Consider the following 15,556-nt stretch of genomic DNA (forward strand, 5'->3'; position numbering starts at 1 on the left):
ACCTAAAGCTTTACTACAGAGCAATTGTGATTAAAAACTGCATGGTACTGGTATAGTGACAGACAAGTAGACCAATGGAATAGAATTGAAGACCCTTTTTTCTTTCTTATGGCTAGAGCCAGCAACTTGTGTGTCTCCAGCTGACTCTGAACTCACGATGTACCTGAAAATGACCTTGAGCTTCTGATCCACCTGACTCCACCTCCCATGTGTGGGATTATAGGTCTATGCCACCACACCCAGTTTTCAGATTATTTTATTGTGTGTATATGAGTGGTCTGTATGCATGTGCTTATGTGCATCATGTGCATTCCTAGTGCCCACAGAGATCAAAAGAGGATCGGAGTCTCCTGGAACTGAAGTTCAAATGGTTGTAAGTCACCATGTCGGTTATGAGAACTGATCTCCGGCCTCAAATCCAATCCCAAACTATTTGGTTACACCTGTAACCTTCATGCCTCTACAAGAGCAGTAAATGCTTTTAACCACGACCCATGTCTTTTTTGTTTTTGTTTTTCGAGGCTGCATTTCTCTGTGTAACTCTGTCTGTTCAGGAACTCACTCTGTAGACCAGGTTGGCCTCTAACTGCCTCTACCTTCCATGGGCAGAGATTAAAGAAGTGCACCCCATCTCTCTGCTCCTCCTCCTCCTCTTCCTAGTAGAATTACTCTTTACTTATTCCTTGACAGTTTTCTACATGTAAAGAGTGATCATGATCATTTGGATTCTAACTCCCCATCCCAGTCTTCCTAGTAATCCAGACTCTCGATCCTACTCCCTCAGCACCTAGAATAAGTCTCCCTCTCCTTGTACATCCTTTTCTCTTCGGTTGTTAGTAATCCATTGAGCCCAATTAGTCATGTCCACTGAAAGGTTGATCGCTCTTGTTGACTTGATCTTGAGAAAGAGTTCATGTGTGCACTGGTCATGTCATGTTCCCAAACATCATTTCACAGCACCTCTCGGACTCCAGTTATTATGTTCTTTCGAATCCTCTTCTGAGATGTTCCCTGAGCTTTGGGTGAAAGTATTGATATAGATGGTCCACTTGGGGTTGAAAACTCAATAAATATTTCTTTTCACTTTAACTAGTTATGAGTCCAAATTCGTTGTTGACAACTGCAGAACGAAGTTTCTTAAGCCAAAGTTGAGAGCAGCACTAACGTATGGGAATAAGCAGACATATTTAGGTTAAAATTTCAACAGTGTGTCATTTAGTAAACCAACATTGGTAGGTTCCTCCTTAGGGCCTATAACCTCTTAACTCATGGGCTTTTTGACCAGGTTATAGTATCAGGCCCAAATTCCTTCCTGTGGAGCAGGCCTCAAATCAAATCCCAAACTATTTGGTTACACCTGTAACCTTTATGCCACTATTGCATCTGTGAGGGCATTTTTACCTGGTACGTCAGTATTTTAGCGCTCAGAGTTGGGTGTAGCTGTACCATTGATGTCTTTTCTATGCTAGATGGCTTACATGGTACTTACTAGCACCATAAAAGCTAATCAGCAGGAAGTTTTCAGGTCAGCTTGATTTCACTGTCTTGTAACCAAAGAAACAAACTGCAGATGATTCCAGCCAGCACCTGTCAAGTCCCTTCAAGCTTCAAGTCTTTCCAACTGAGGTCCAGACTTCCTGTAGCAGAGACAAATCATTCTCCTTCCTGTCTGAAACCTTGATGCTCAACAGATTCCAGAAGAATTACATGGTTATCTAAAGTTATTATACTTTAGTGGTACCTTTTAATGCAACAACAGTAACCGAAATAATTCACAGGAAAGGCCTGACACATAGATGTTAAAATTAGTTCTATCTTTTCTTTTTTCAAGAGCCCCAAGTGCCTTTAGATGGCAGGGAAAGTATGTGGTAATACTAGGGGTCTAGAGGAAGAAATCTAAAGGTGTTAAGTGTTATGTTATCCAAATGCCACAGAAAAAGGTCAAGGGGCAGAAGCCAGATAGATAGACACCTTGGCCAAGCCACAGCAGATGTCATGTCCAAGAGGCAAGTACCCAGAGTGCAGATCTGGGAGAAAGGTCAGGAAAGGATGGGTCATCTAAGTCCATCATATGGCAATTCAGCACAGCTCCTGGAGTTGGTCTGTCGCATCCACCCCGACCAGCAGGAAAGACGCAACACCACGTTGTCCTTCTTCAAGCAGGTTTATTCAGGAACACTTCACATTGCAATGCAGGAACAGGAATCCCCTGAACAACCCAGGGGCACGCCTTAAATACCCTACTGACTCCTCCCAATCACCCCAGTCACGTAATGGCAGCCCATTGGTTCACAGCAAATGACGACACCTCAGGTGAGCTGACGAGGCATGGCGTCTGCGCAGTGCAGGCGGCTGGGATGTGGCTAAGTCTGAGGTAATGAGGAAGTCAGGTGCAGGTCATAAGACCTGGCAGCTATCCCGGGTGCCATCTTGGGGCAGCAGCTGCACCCACTCCTCACATTGGTCAGCCTTGATAACATGATGCACCTGGTACTAAGTATTCTTTAATTCTGACACTTGGCCTTTTGAGAGGTGGCAATTGCTAGTTTAGGCGAAAATTGGGATTATATGGTACATTCAAAATGGAATAGACCATAGCTGACCCCTTATCAAAAGGCTCATGGTATGTTTTGATGCCTAAAGTTGTTGAAATCATGGATGATCTAAATCAATGGTTGTCACAAATCTTGTAGATATAGTAGGGATTCCTTTAAATAATGCAAATGTTAGTCTCCTGGCTGGCTGTGTTATACAAAAGTGAGATGGGGAATTTCATAGACCTTTTACAACAGTGTGTGATGATGAGGGGAAACCATTTTGGATAGTTTAGTGCAATGGGGCTAGAAAGAGCAAAGAACTATTTATACCCTTAAACCTGAAGGCATACTGGGAAGTCACCATTACAGGTAAAGAAAATAGTGACCTCTATGTTGTACTGCTTCCAGCAGGACACAGCCAAGCTATAGACATCTGTAGGGAGAACCTCAGAACACTAATTCTGTAGTCTTACTCCTCTCAGTCAGAACCATTTTTGACTGACTCTAAAATGGAAGCCAGAAGATAATGCCCATCAAAGCAGACCTCAGAGCTTAGCATCGAGGACCCAGAATAGAACAGAGAAAGAAAAAGATTGGATCTGGAAGGACAAATGTAAGATAACAGGAACAATTCCAGATGTGTTGACTCACATCTGCAATCCCAGCAGTTTGTTCTATGGCTCAAAAGCAAAAAAAAAAAAAAAAAACCCAAACAAACAAAAACAAGAGAGAGAAAGAGAGAGAGAGAGAGAGAACAGAAAATCCAATTCATCATTTACATCCATTCAGGATAATAAGTTTGAGTCTAGGATAGGAATGGACAGGGAGAACCCATAAAGGAGATAGAGGGTAATAGAATAGGGGCTTGTTCCAACGATAGCAGGAAACTTCCAGCAACAGATGAATCAAATACATAAGCATTTTCCAAGCCTTGCTTTACAGCCTGTTTGTTCCATTAGACAAAACCATTTACACAGCTCAGCCCAAATTGAAAACTAAATTCCATTTCTAGGTGGGAGGATGATGTGAAGGAATGGCAGAGATGCTTAGGCAAATGCCATTGACATACCATCTGATGCTGACAATAAATACAAGTGGACAGAATTTATTTATCCTGTAACTGTCTGAGAGCTCTCCTTTAGATTTAGCTATAAATGCATAGCCACCAAAGATGACAACCTGCAGCATGAGAAACAGAGAGGAGAGATGAAGTGGTGGACAGTATCTAGGTCATAAACGAAAAAAACCTCTCTCTTCACTCCAGACATTTTTTAAAAAGTATCTGCTTGTCACCCATTCCTGGTGTGAGTATTGTACCGGGGTTCATTTTAGAGGTTGTGATAACTGTTGAAAGCCAGCTCTTTCAAGAGACAGTTGTACACACCAGGTCTAATGGGACCTGGATCTTAGTCATAGACATATTACAAGGATGGCTTCCCCTAAACAGTGTGTCTTAATTCTCTTCAGGTTAGAATGGAGCTCAAAAGGTTAGAATCATGGCTCAGCTTCCAGCCTCCACACATAAGCTTACAACTATATGTAACTCCAGCTCTAGGGCATCTGATATTCTCTCCTAGTCCCCAAAGAAAATTAGTGGAGAAATGGTGAGACAGCTCTGTGGGTAAAAGTGCTTGCCTCCAAGCTTGAGGATCTGGACTCACATGATAGAAGAAAAATGGAGTCCAACAGGTTGTCTTCTGACCTCCCCATGCATACCACAGTGCACCCATGCCCACATATATAATAAACGTAATACTAAAATTAAAGAAATATAAACTGGACAAATGCTACTCTTGGCCTTAATTGAAAAAAAAAATCTCTCTTTGCAGTAAACAGAGGTGAATGAAAAAATTGTGGTTTCCCAGCATGGCAAGTGATGGTTGAGGCTCAGCTTTAAATAATACATGTCTGGGGTTGGAGAGATGGCTCAGCGGTTAAGAGGACTGACTGTTCTTTCAGAGATTCTGAGTTCAAATCCCAGCAACCACATTGTGGCTCACAACTGTCTGTAATGGTATCTGTTGCTCTCTTCTGGTATGGCTGAAGACAGAGACAGTGTATTCATAAGCACAAAACAATACATGCCTGCCACTCCCCATAAGGTTCAGTGAGCATCAAGAAAGACGGAGGGGAGCCAGGCAGTGGTGGCATACACCTTTAATCCCAGCACTTGGAAGGCAGGCATATTTCTGAGTTCAAGGCCAGCCTGGTCTACAGAGAGAAACTCAGGACAGCCAGGGCTACACAGAGAAACCCTGTCTTGAAAAGAAAAAGAAAAAAAAAAAGAAAAGAAAAAGAGAGGGGGGGGAGGGAGGGAGGAAGGGAGGGAGGGGAGGGGAGAGGAAGGGAGGGGAGAGGAGGGGAGGGGAAGAATGTAGTTTTCTGGGCATGACAAAGCCATTGAAAACATGAACTCACACCAGCCAATGTTATCTACTCTGGGGCCTGCACAGGACTGACCCTGACCCTGACAACCGTCAGCCACAGGAGTGGCACAGCCCTGGCACCTTACCTGTTACTACTGAACTCTTGGCCACTGTAGGTTCTGGAAGAGGGGAAGTCATTGTGCTCACCTCTGTGCACATTGGAGAGCCCACTAAGCTCCAGTGGATAGTTGGACATTCCCAGTCACAGAGACAGCCCTGCTAAAATACAGCAAGTCACAAGACAACACAAAGTGACTTGAGTTTAGAAATGGGAAGGGAGAAGGGGGGCAGAGTTGGGAGGAAGGTAAAGGAGACTGATGCAGGGAATGAATTATATACATGTATCACATTGTCAAAGGACAAATGTAATTGATGATGATGATGAGGAGGACAGTAATAATTCGGGGGCATCTTGTTATGGTTGTTGTGGCTTCTGGTAAACACATCTGCCAAGCAAGGCATGGTAGCACATGCCTATGATCCCAGCAATTAGCAGCTGGAAGCAAGATTGCAAGTTTAGGGCTAGCCTGGGCTACTACATAAGGCTCTGTCCAAAATTATAAATAAATAGAATTTAAAAGCGTTTTATCATACCAAAATACTAACTACGATTGCCACACCAAAACCAACTCCTGAATCAACCACCATCTTTATTGTGATTCTGCATCCCTTGAGTCAGGAGATTGCAAAGAGCACAGAAGGACAGTTTACCTCTTCCGCATGGTGCCTGGGTCTCATCTGAGAAGCCTCAAACAGCATCCACTAGCTAACAAGCACCATCTAAGCATCCTGATGGTAGTGCTTCTGGGCTGTTGGCTATGAGCTTAGTGCCTCTGGGCTGTTGGCTAGGAACTCAGCTGGGCTGTTACCCGCAACTGTGCACAGCACCTGTGTCTCAGCTTGGGCTTCCTCAAAAGGGAAGAGACTGGGGTAGGGAATGAGTTTCTCCAGAGATCCTGGCATGGTTCTTTACATTCTGGTCTTGGAGTCATGTCCCCTCCACCATAATGATAACCCATCCACTTCACGGGGCTGGAAGCCTTTGACACCTCTGGATAGGAGAAATCTCAGTTACTTCTAAGACAGAGGAAGGCAGGTGTTACTGTGCCCACCTTGGGAAATACAAGGTGAGGAGCAGCACTGGGTATAAAATACATTTAAATTTTTCTCAAGTACTATCTTAGTCAGGGTTTCTATTCCCGCACAAACATCATGACCAAGAAGCAAGTTGGGAAAGGGTTTATTCGCCTTACACTTCCACATTGTTGTTCATCACCCAAGGAAGTCAGGACTGGAACTCAAGCAGGTCAGGAAGCAGGAGCTGATGCAGAGGCCATGGAAGGATGTTACTTACCGGCTTTCTTCCCCTGGCTTTCTCAGCTTGCTCTCTTATAGAACCTAAGACTACCAGCCCAGGGATGGCATCACCTACAATGGGCCCTCCCACCCTTGATCACTAATTGAGAAAATGCCTTACAGCTGGATCTCACGGAGGTACTTCCTCAAGGGAGGCTCCTTTCTCAGTGATAACTCCAGCCTGTGTCAAGTTGACACACAAAAGCAGCCAGTACAAATACTATGAGAATTAAAAATGTCTCACAGGGCAGTGGTGGCATATGCCTTTAATCCCAGCACTTGGAGGCAGAGGCAGGTGGATTTCTTTTTGTTTTTGTTTTTTTATTAGATATTTTCTTCATTTACATTTCAAATGCTATCCCAAAAGTCCCCTATACCCTCCCCCTGCCCAGCTCCCCAACCCACCCACTCCTGCTTCCTGGCCCTAGCATTCCCCTGTACTGGGGCATATGATCTTCGCAAGACCAAGGGCCTCTCCTCCCATTGATGGCTGACTAGGTCATCCTCTGCTACATATGCAACTAGAGACACAGTTCTGGGAGGTACTAGTTAGTTAGTTCATATTGTTGATCCTCCTTTAGGGTTGCCGACCCCTTTAGCTCCTTGGTTACTTTCTCTAGCTCCTTCTTTAGGGGACCTGTGTTCCATCCAATATATGACTGTGAGCATCTACTTCTGTATTTGCCAGGTACTGGCATAGCCTCACAAGAGACAGCTATATCAGGGTCCTGTCAGAAAAATCTTGCTGGCATATGCAATAGTGTCTGGGTTTGGTGGTTGTTTATGGGATGGATTCCCAGGTGGGCAGTCTCTGAATGGTCCTTCCTTCTGTCTCAGCTCCGATCTTTGTCTCTGTAACTCCTTCCATGGGTATTTTGTTCCCCATTCTAAGAAGGAACAAAGTATCCACACTTCGGTCTTCCCTCTTCTTGAGTTTCATGTGTTTTGCTAATTGTATCTTGGGTAGTCTAAGTTTCTGGGTTAATATCCACTTATCAGTGAGTGCATGTCATGTGTGTTCTTTTTTGATTGGGTTACCTCACTCAGGATGATATCCTCCAGATGCATCCATTTGCCTAAGAATTTAATAAATTCATTGTTTTTAATAGCTGAGTAGTACTCCATTGTGTAAATGTACCACATTTTCTGTATCCATTCCTCTGTTGAGGGACATCTGGGTTCTTTCCAGCTTCTAGCTATTATTATTAAAGTTTCTATGAACATAGTGGAGCATGTGTCCTTATTACCAATTGGAACATCTTCTGGGGACAGGTGGATTTCTGAGTTTGAGGCCAACCTGGTCTACAGAGTGAGTTCCAGGACAGCCAGAGCTACACAGAGAAACCCTACCTCGAAAAACAAAAACAAACAAACAAAGAGTAAAAATGTCTCTAGCCTTTTGAATGTGTTTGTACAGCTTTGAGCAAGATTGAAGAAGATCCCTTCTCTTGGTGCACTGTAGAGTGGAAAGTAATCCTTTGTTAACACGGAACCGGCACAGAGAATGTAAGGATTGTGGATAAAGAGCCACACCTTGATAACCTCAAGTCCTCCTTGGACCCCCAAAATATGTTAAGTGCAGAAATGGAGTTACAACGAATGGGAGAGGAGCCTTGCTCAGGTTAACAGCAGCAAGGCATAGGAGAAAGCCAACAAAGCAGGCAGTGCTTGGAGAATCAGCCACACCCCCCACATACCTGCTGCTAGCGATAGCCCTGGATCTCATGTGGAGCTCATTCCACACCCCTCCCCCTCCCAGAACCAAACTTTCTGTTTGAAAGAGTTTTTTAAAAAACAAACAAACAAAAAACAAACAAACAAAAACAAACAAACAAAAACAAGTGTTGCACTTAGCCCAAAGATACCTTCCATCACTGTATTGTTCTCCCCTTCCTTCTGTTTTTTGGCAACACCCAACCCATCCATATCTAAGTTCAGCCTTCAAAAGACCACGTACTGCTGAAAAATTGCTCGAGCACTCTTCCTCCGCACTGTGTCTCCTGAACTCAGAAGAGAGGACTCAGAAGCCCCCTCGGGCCATGGGAGCTGTTCCTCTACTCCACCTGTGAGTGAGTCAAGAAAATGATCTGAATAATGATAGGGCAGGCAGACGTCTGCCTTCACAAACATACCACACCCACACCTCCGGAACGTATGTCCTCTGTGTGGCAAGAGACTCTGCAGGCGTGATAAGTTGAGTGAAAGACGTACAGATGATGAATCTAGATTCTCTTGGTGGGATCAAAGTAGTGTCACACAGGACAGCGTGAGAGGGAGGTAGAGCCTAGCTTCATGGCTCCTGCCTGCAGTCTCTCAATTTGGGAGCTAGGGAAGGAAAAGTGTCACAAGCTCAAAGCTAGACTGAGATATTATATAGTGAATATAGTGAACTCAAGGCCAGCCTGGGCTACAGTGTGAGATTCTGTGGAGACTTTGTCTTAAAAGACAGTAATAAAACCAAAGACTGAAAATGCAAAGCCGGCAGCTTTGTGCAGCTGGTTACCCTTGAACCCTCCAGGCAAGATAAAGTGAGAAAGCCCAAGCAAGGAGGGACTGACTGACTCCAAACAAACCAACATCCTGCTAGACAGGCGAGGCCACACACTTGGGCCTCTCCACTCTACCTTTGGGTTAGAGGGGAGACCTGACATTTTTGACTTCTAGTAGTTTGATGCCTGCTGCTCTATTTATTTATAGGTTAGATATATAGTTTACAAGGCCCTGGTGTTTATTTTTCAAAGGCTCCATCCACTGTTTAAAGGAGTCCCATGCCAGGGAGACACTTAATGGTGCTTTGACATTTTCTGAAAATCTGACTGGAAGATGGGAATGTGCTTTTGTGTGTGTTTGTGTCTTCAGTGTCCATGTGTCCGTGTGTGTGTGTGTCCGTGTGTGTGTGTGTGTTTGTGTGTGTGTCCATGTTCATAGAGGTCAGAAGAGAGTCTTGGACAGATCTCCTGGACTAGAACTATAGACTGTAAGACTGTCTCTAGCTCCCTCTGTATACCTACAGATTTCATAATCTTTATTTTCTTAACAGTGAAATAATATTGCATTGTGTAAATGCTCCACATTTTCAGAATCCACTCATCAGTTGATTGGTATCTATGCTGTTTCCACTTCCTGGCTGTTGTGAATAGAGCATCTGTAAACACGAATGAACAAGTTTCTCTATAGTAGTATACAGAGCCCTTTGGGTATGTGCCTTAGAGTGGTTTGGCTGGATCATGTGCAGATCCACTTATAGTTTTCTGAGGAACCCTGATGTCAGTTTCCATAGTGGTTACACCAGTTTCCACTCCCATCAACAGTGAATGAAGTGTTCCTTTTCCCATGTTCTCATCAGCACTTGACACTTTTTTGTTGTTGTTTTTGTCTTATCCATTCTGACTGGGGAAATCCCACAGTAGGTTTGCTTTGCATTTCCCAAATTGCTAAAGATGTTGAACACATCAAAACATGTTTCTTAGCCCTTTGTAATTCATATTTTAAGAAGTTTCTGTTTAGTTCCCCATCCCATTTTTATTTTTTCTTGATGTTTAGAGGTATTTAAAGGCTCCTTTGTACATCTATATATTTCTAACCACATTGTACAAGTTTCTCAAATAATTAATAAAATATTTAATGGAATGAATTAATCTTTCAAACTGCTGCTAAGAATGTAAATAAGATCCCCTTTTCTTTCACTTAAAATGTATTTATTACAATGGGTTTTATTTTATTTTTGTTTTCTTTTGCTTGTTTTTGAGACAGGGTCTATACATAGCCCTGGCTATCCTGGAACTCATTCTTTGGACCAGACTGGCTTCAAACTCACAAAGATCCACCTGCTTCTGCCTTCTTAGTGTTAGTGTTAAAGGGGTGTACCACCATGCCCAGCTTATTACAAGATGTCTAATAATAACATTTTTTAAAGATTTATTTATTTTATATAGGTGTGTACACTGTAGTAGTCTTCATGCACACCAGAAGAGGGTGGCAGATGTTGGATCCTAGAGTTACACACTGTTGTGAACTGCCATGTGTGTGCTGGGAATTGAACCTGGGTCCTTTGGAAGAGCAGTTAGTACTCTTAACTGCAAAGCCATATCTCACCCCTAATAACAACATTCTTGTGGAATACTTAAAATAAGTTTTACTTTTCCTAGATTATTTAGAAATTATTTCCAATAACATTTGTACATAAACTACAAGTGTCCATCAACATTATCTAGAAAATTAAGCCAAATAATTGGTAATGTTTTTACATAGTTACTATTATTTTTACTATATGTTTGTTTGACTGCATGTATGTCTGTGACCACATGCCTGCATTGGCCAGGGAGGACAGAAGAGGCCAATGGAACCCCTGGACTAGAACTACAGACAATTGTGAGCCACCATGGTGGTGCTGGGAATCGAACTCAGGTTCTTTGGAAGAGCAACCAGTGCTCCTAAGCCTGAGTCATCTCTCTAGCTCCTATAGTTGCTAGTATAAGTCATACAGTATGTAATGTTTCATATGATATATATTTTGAAGAACCTTATGATTGTTGTTGAGTATGATCTTTCCACTAAAGGCAGCCAAGGAGAATTACAAATTCATCTAGGACGCTTTGTTGGGAGTTAACAGCTTAGGCTTGAAAACCCAATACAGGTCTAGCTTGCGCTAAGTGGCTTCTTTCTTGGATAAGTGTTTCTCTGTATGGGTACAGGCATCCTTCCTTCCTGTGACCTAGGAACAGACAAGTACAAAATAGCTTTCCATGGCCCCTCATTTACTGTGCATGTGTACATGCAAGATGACGGAGATGCTGGGTAAGCTCATGGGTACCTCTGAATCCTCACGGTTTTTCTTCAGCTCTTAGATGTTATACTTAACTGTCCTAACACCTAGGTTCCAAGAATGTGAGTTCCTGGTACTGACAAGTATATTCACATTTCATACTCCAGACCCAAAAGTAAACAACAAGCCAGCCAAAACAGAGCTGTAAAAGGAAGGTACATATCTCAGCATCTCTTAGAGCATCCCACTCTGGATGTACAGTTGTGAAGTTTCCCTCACACCAGTCACACAGTTATAGCATGTTATAGCAGTTATAGCATGCTGCCAGTCAGACACTTTCCCTGGAGTGTTTTGAGTGGGGAACCGCTTGCCTCTTATTTCAGCAAGCTTGGAGGCTTGAAGTTTAGCATCATTCCTGCTGAGCTGAAGCCAGTGTGTCAGCAGAACTGCCATCCTCCGTCCTCCAGAGGTTCTGAGAGCCCCATTTCCTTGCATTTGTGGCTGCTGGTGACTGTGGTTCCTCGCATCGCTGCTGCCTTCTGTTCAAGATTCCAGAAACGCCTTCCATTTGCCCTTGGGATCCATTTGCTCTTTAGAGGATGCCCAGTAAGGACAAATACATCCATTAGGCTTTTTTGCCTTTTGTGTGAGACTTGGCATATAAAGAGTTCTGTCTCACTGTTGTGAGACAAAAGTGACTTTGGCTCACAGTTGAAGGGCTCCATCCATCATGGCAGGGAGCTGGTCACATTGTATCCAGGCAGAAAGGGATACGGATACGTGCTTGTGCTTAGCTCACCTTTCCCATTTTACTCAGTCAGAGACAACAGCCCACAGAATCCCTCTTCTCATCTCAGGTACCCTGATTTAGATGGTCTACCCAGACGTGCTCAGATCCTTGTTTCCAAATTGATTCTAAATTCTATCAAACAAATGCTTCCTGATTCAAATCTGCCTCTGGGGGAACAATTGTAGACAATGAAATGTTTTCTCCTTCCTTTCTCTTCAGGATGCACAAGCCTTACTTGTCCTCAGAGCTGCCTGACGCAAGCTGAGCTTTTCCGTTTCTTTTTGCCTAAAGTCTTACATCAGACAGAGGAGACCCTATTGGCTCTCCAGGTTTAGGTGCGGCTCTGCTCCCAACCCAGCCATAAATTAAATAACTTAGATGTGTGTGGGTATAGAATGGGAGAAGGAAGAAAGGGAGGGAGGGAGGGAGGGAGGAAGGACGGAAGGAAGGAAGGAAGGAACGAAGGAAGGAAGGAAGGAAGGATAAAGAAGAGCCCACTTGGCTGCTAACTTAACTTGCTATCCTGAGTGCTTTTTCATCCAGGGATCTTCAGCCCCTCCTAGACCCCTTGGATCATAGGCTCAGTGTAGGGGGGCTATAGTACCATGGTGAAGTCCTGGGTAGTTTCAGCTCTCCAGCTGCTGGTGCTACTTGCACATCAGATGGATCTGTCAACAGACAGGACACAGGCAGCATACTCTTCATAGTGCTCCAAAAGCAGGGGCCCTTATACTCTGGGTGGTGGGCACTTGGTCAGCAACACGTGTTTGATGACCAGCTCCGCTGTCCAGCTCCTCTTGAACAGGTTGGCAAAGATTTCAGCTTGGCACCCACATCTGGGTGGAAGGTCTTAGTCAGGGAATGGGCCTTGGATGGGGATGGAGGGAAATCCTTGCCTAGTAGGAGCTTCATGCTGAACAGACCTCTGGCATAGGGCTTCCCCTCAGGGCCCTAGATGGTGACCTGCAGGTTAGTAAGGACCTCCTCTTTGGGGAAGGCCTTAATGCCACCAGGTGGGTCCAAAATAAGTATCGTCTCCTCCTTGTGCACCAGATGTGTGGTATGAAGAGGTAGAGTCTTTTTCTTTTTTTAAGATTTATTTATTTTACGTATATGAGTACACTGTCTCTGTCTTCAGACTCACCAGAAGAGGGCATTGGACCCCATTACAGATGGTTGTGAGCCACCATGTGGATGCTGGGAATTGAACTAAGGACCTCTGGAAAAGCAGTCAGTGCTCGTCACTACAGAACCATCTCTCCAGCCTAAGAGGTAGATATTTTAGTTGGAGTTTCTGAACTTCTCGGAGCTCTGTCAGGACTGGGGTTCCAATGGCTGACTGCTGTGGCCCTAGCAAGGTCCCCCTAACCTAGCCCCATTCAACGCTAGCTTGTACTCTGGCCACAAAAATGCTCAAAAGGTTATGCCCACTTGGCTGCATGGCTAGGTCTGTCAGATTTTATCCCATCCTTTCAAAGAAACAATCCAGGAAAGCATCATAAACACACACCCACACTGTCAGTGAGCTGGAAAGACCTACTGCACTAAAACCTGTAAGAATCTCCTTCTCACAGCCCCGGGAGTATAGTGACTGGTCATCACCAGGTCAGTGAGCAAGACATCACTACCGCTGGCATCCACAAAGCCTGGCCTGAGGACCTGGTTGGTACAAATTGCAAGGTGCTTATGTTTGGTCCAGGATGACCTGAAAAGGAGCAGTTTATTCTTCAATTATCTTGGATAGGACAGTGAAGCCTCATTAGGCTGCTCAAGATTTAGAGATAGGTGTCGGTAGAAGGAGTCCAGGCAGTCAAACAACATGAGCAGGGATAATGGATTGCCGGGCAATTCTACAAACTCTCTGACTTTCTGTCTGCTGTATGGCTGGAGGGAGCCAACTGTCAACATGATGCTATTGATGGGAAGCATCAGCACCTTGGCCAAACATTTCTTCTTTCCATAGTTTCCTAGGTTTTTTTTGGTTTTGGTTTTAGTTCTTTTATTTATTTGTTTGTTTGTTTATTGTATGAGTACCCTGTAGCTGTCTTCAGACACACACCAGAAGAGAGCATGGCATCCCATCCCATTACAGATGGTTGTGAGCCACCATGTGGTAGCTGGGAATTGAACTCAGGACCTCTGGCAGAGCAGTCAGTGCTCTTAACCACTGAGCCATCTCTCCAGTCCAGTTTCCCAGGTTCTAAAATTGACACCTTGCAGTGTTTCAGTGGTGTTGTCTATGGAGTATTGTGGCTAAAGGTACAGCTGTGTCACTGTAGAGGCTCAGAAAAGCCTGGAAGTAGAGGTACTGTCTACATGGTTCTGCAGTGTGGGTGGGCCATAGGCTCAGTGACTCATACTAGCTCACTGAGACCCTCAGTCTCCACAGACTGTCCCAAGGATGGTCATGCAAGGGGCCCATAATCACCAGCAGAGGCAGATGCTAGACCCATCTGCTCTTCTTCTCCTGAGTGGGGTGGTATGGGCGTGGCTTAAGTGGGGAATCCAATATCATTCCATTCTCCTAAAAAAGTAAGATACGTTTCTTTTCCCTGTGTGGTATCAGTGATGCTAACGTGGCGATTCCCAAAGTGTGGTCAATCAGGCCATATCAGTGTTCCGGGGAGTTTGTTATAAACATATCCTCAAACCTTAAACCACGGAATCAGAGCCTCTGGGAAGGAGAGTCAGCGATAAGGGGGTGAGAGCTGCTTTATGTCTGGGTACGGTTTTGCAGGAGGTGGCTTGGTTTGGAGATGGGACCTCACATAGCTCAGTGTTCTTCGGTGTTCTAGTTTGCTCTCCATTGCTGTGGTAAGCACCACGACTGAAAGCAAGCTTCGGAGGAAAGGGTTTGTTTTATCTTACAGCTTTCAGGTCACACTCCATCACTGAGGGAAGTTGGTGCAGGAACTGAAGGCAGGAACCTGGCACATGATCTGAAGTGGAGGCTGTGGAGGAGTGCTGCCTGCTGGCTCCTTGGCCCTCTTAGTTGGCCTTTAAAAAAAAAAAAAAAAAACTCAGGACCACCATCCCAAGGGTGGTATCCTTACTAGACTGGGCCCTCTCACATCAATCGTTAATCAAGGAAATGTCCGGCAGATTTGTCTAAAGAGCAGTGGTGATGGAGGCAGCTTCTCACTTTGAAGTTTCCACTTCCCAGATGACCTGAGTTTAGATTACATTAACAAAACATCAAACAGAACACCAGGTTGGCCTTGAACTACAGACTGCCCTGCTCCCACCTGCTAACACTGGGGATAACAGGCGCTGGGCACTACCCTTGGCTCAACATCTATGACTGAACAGGCTCTCGTGAGCTAATGGTTACGAGCCACTTAATTAAGGAAGAGAGGGCAGCTGGCATCATAAACTAAGAAAAATAGTGTCTATATAGAGAAGTCCAGGACATCTAGGCCTACAGAGAGAAAGCCTGTCTCAGAAAACAAAAATAAATAAATTAAATAAAAATAAGCTAAGAAAAAAAATACTTGGAAAATTCTGCACTTAAAAGTTCTTAAGGGCTGGTGAGATGGCTCAGTGGGTAAGAGCACCCGACTGCTCTTCCAAAGGTCCAGAGTTCAAATCCCAGCAACCACGTGGTGGCTAACAACCATCTGTAACGAGATCTGGCGCCCTCTTCTGGAGTGTCTGAAGACAGTTACAGTGTACTTACATATAA

The 15,556-nt window shown here is 44.3% G+C and overlaps 1 pseudogene; it reads right to left on the reverse strand.

Annotated features, from left to right (window-relative positions):
• Nucleotides 1-11,493: 11,493 nt before the first annotated feature.
• On the reverse strand, nt 11,494-14,681 carry LOC110307100 (annotated as a pseudogene).
• Nucleotides 14,682-15,556: the final 875 nt, after the last annotated feature.

This window comes from Mus caroli, chromosome 2, assembly GCF_900094665.2.
Source record: "Mus caroli chromosome 2, CAROLI_EIJ_v1.1, whole genome shotgun sequence".
In the NCBI taxonomy this organism is placed as follows: Eukaryota; Metazoa; Chordata; class Mammalia; order Rodentia; family Muridae; genus Mus; species Mus caroli.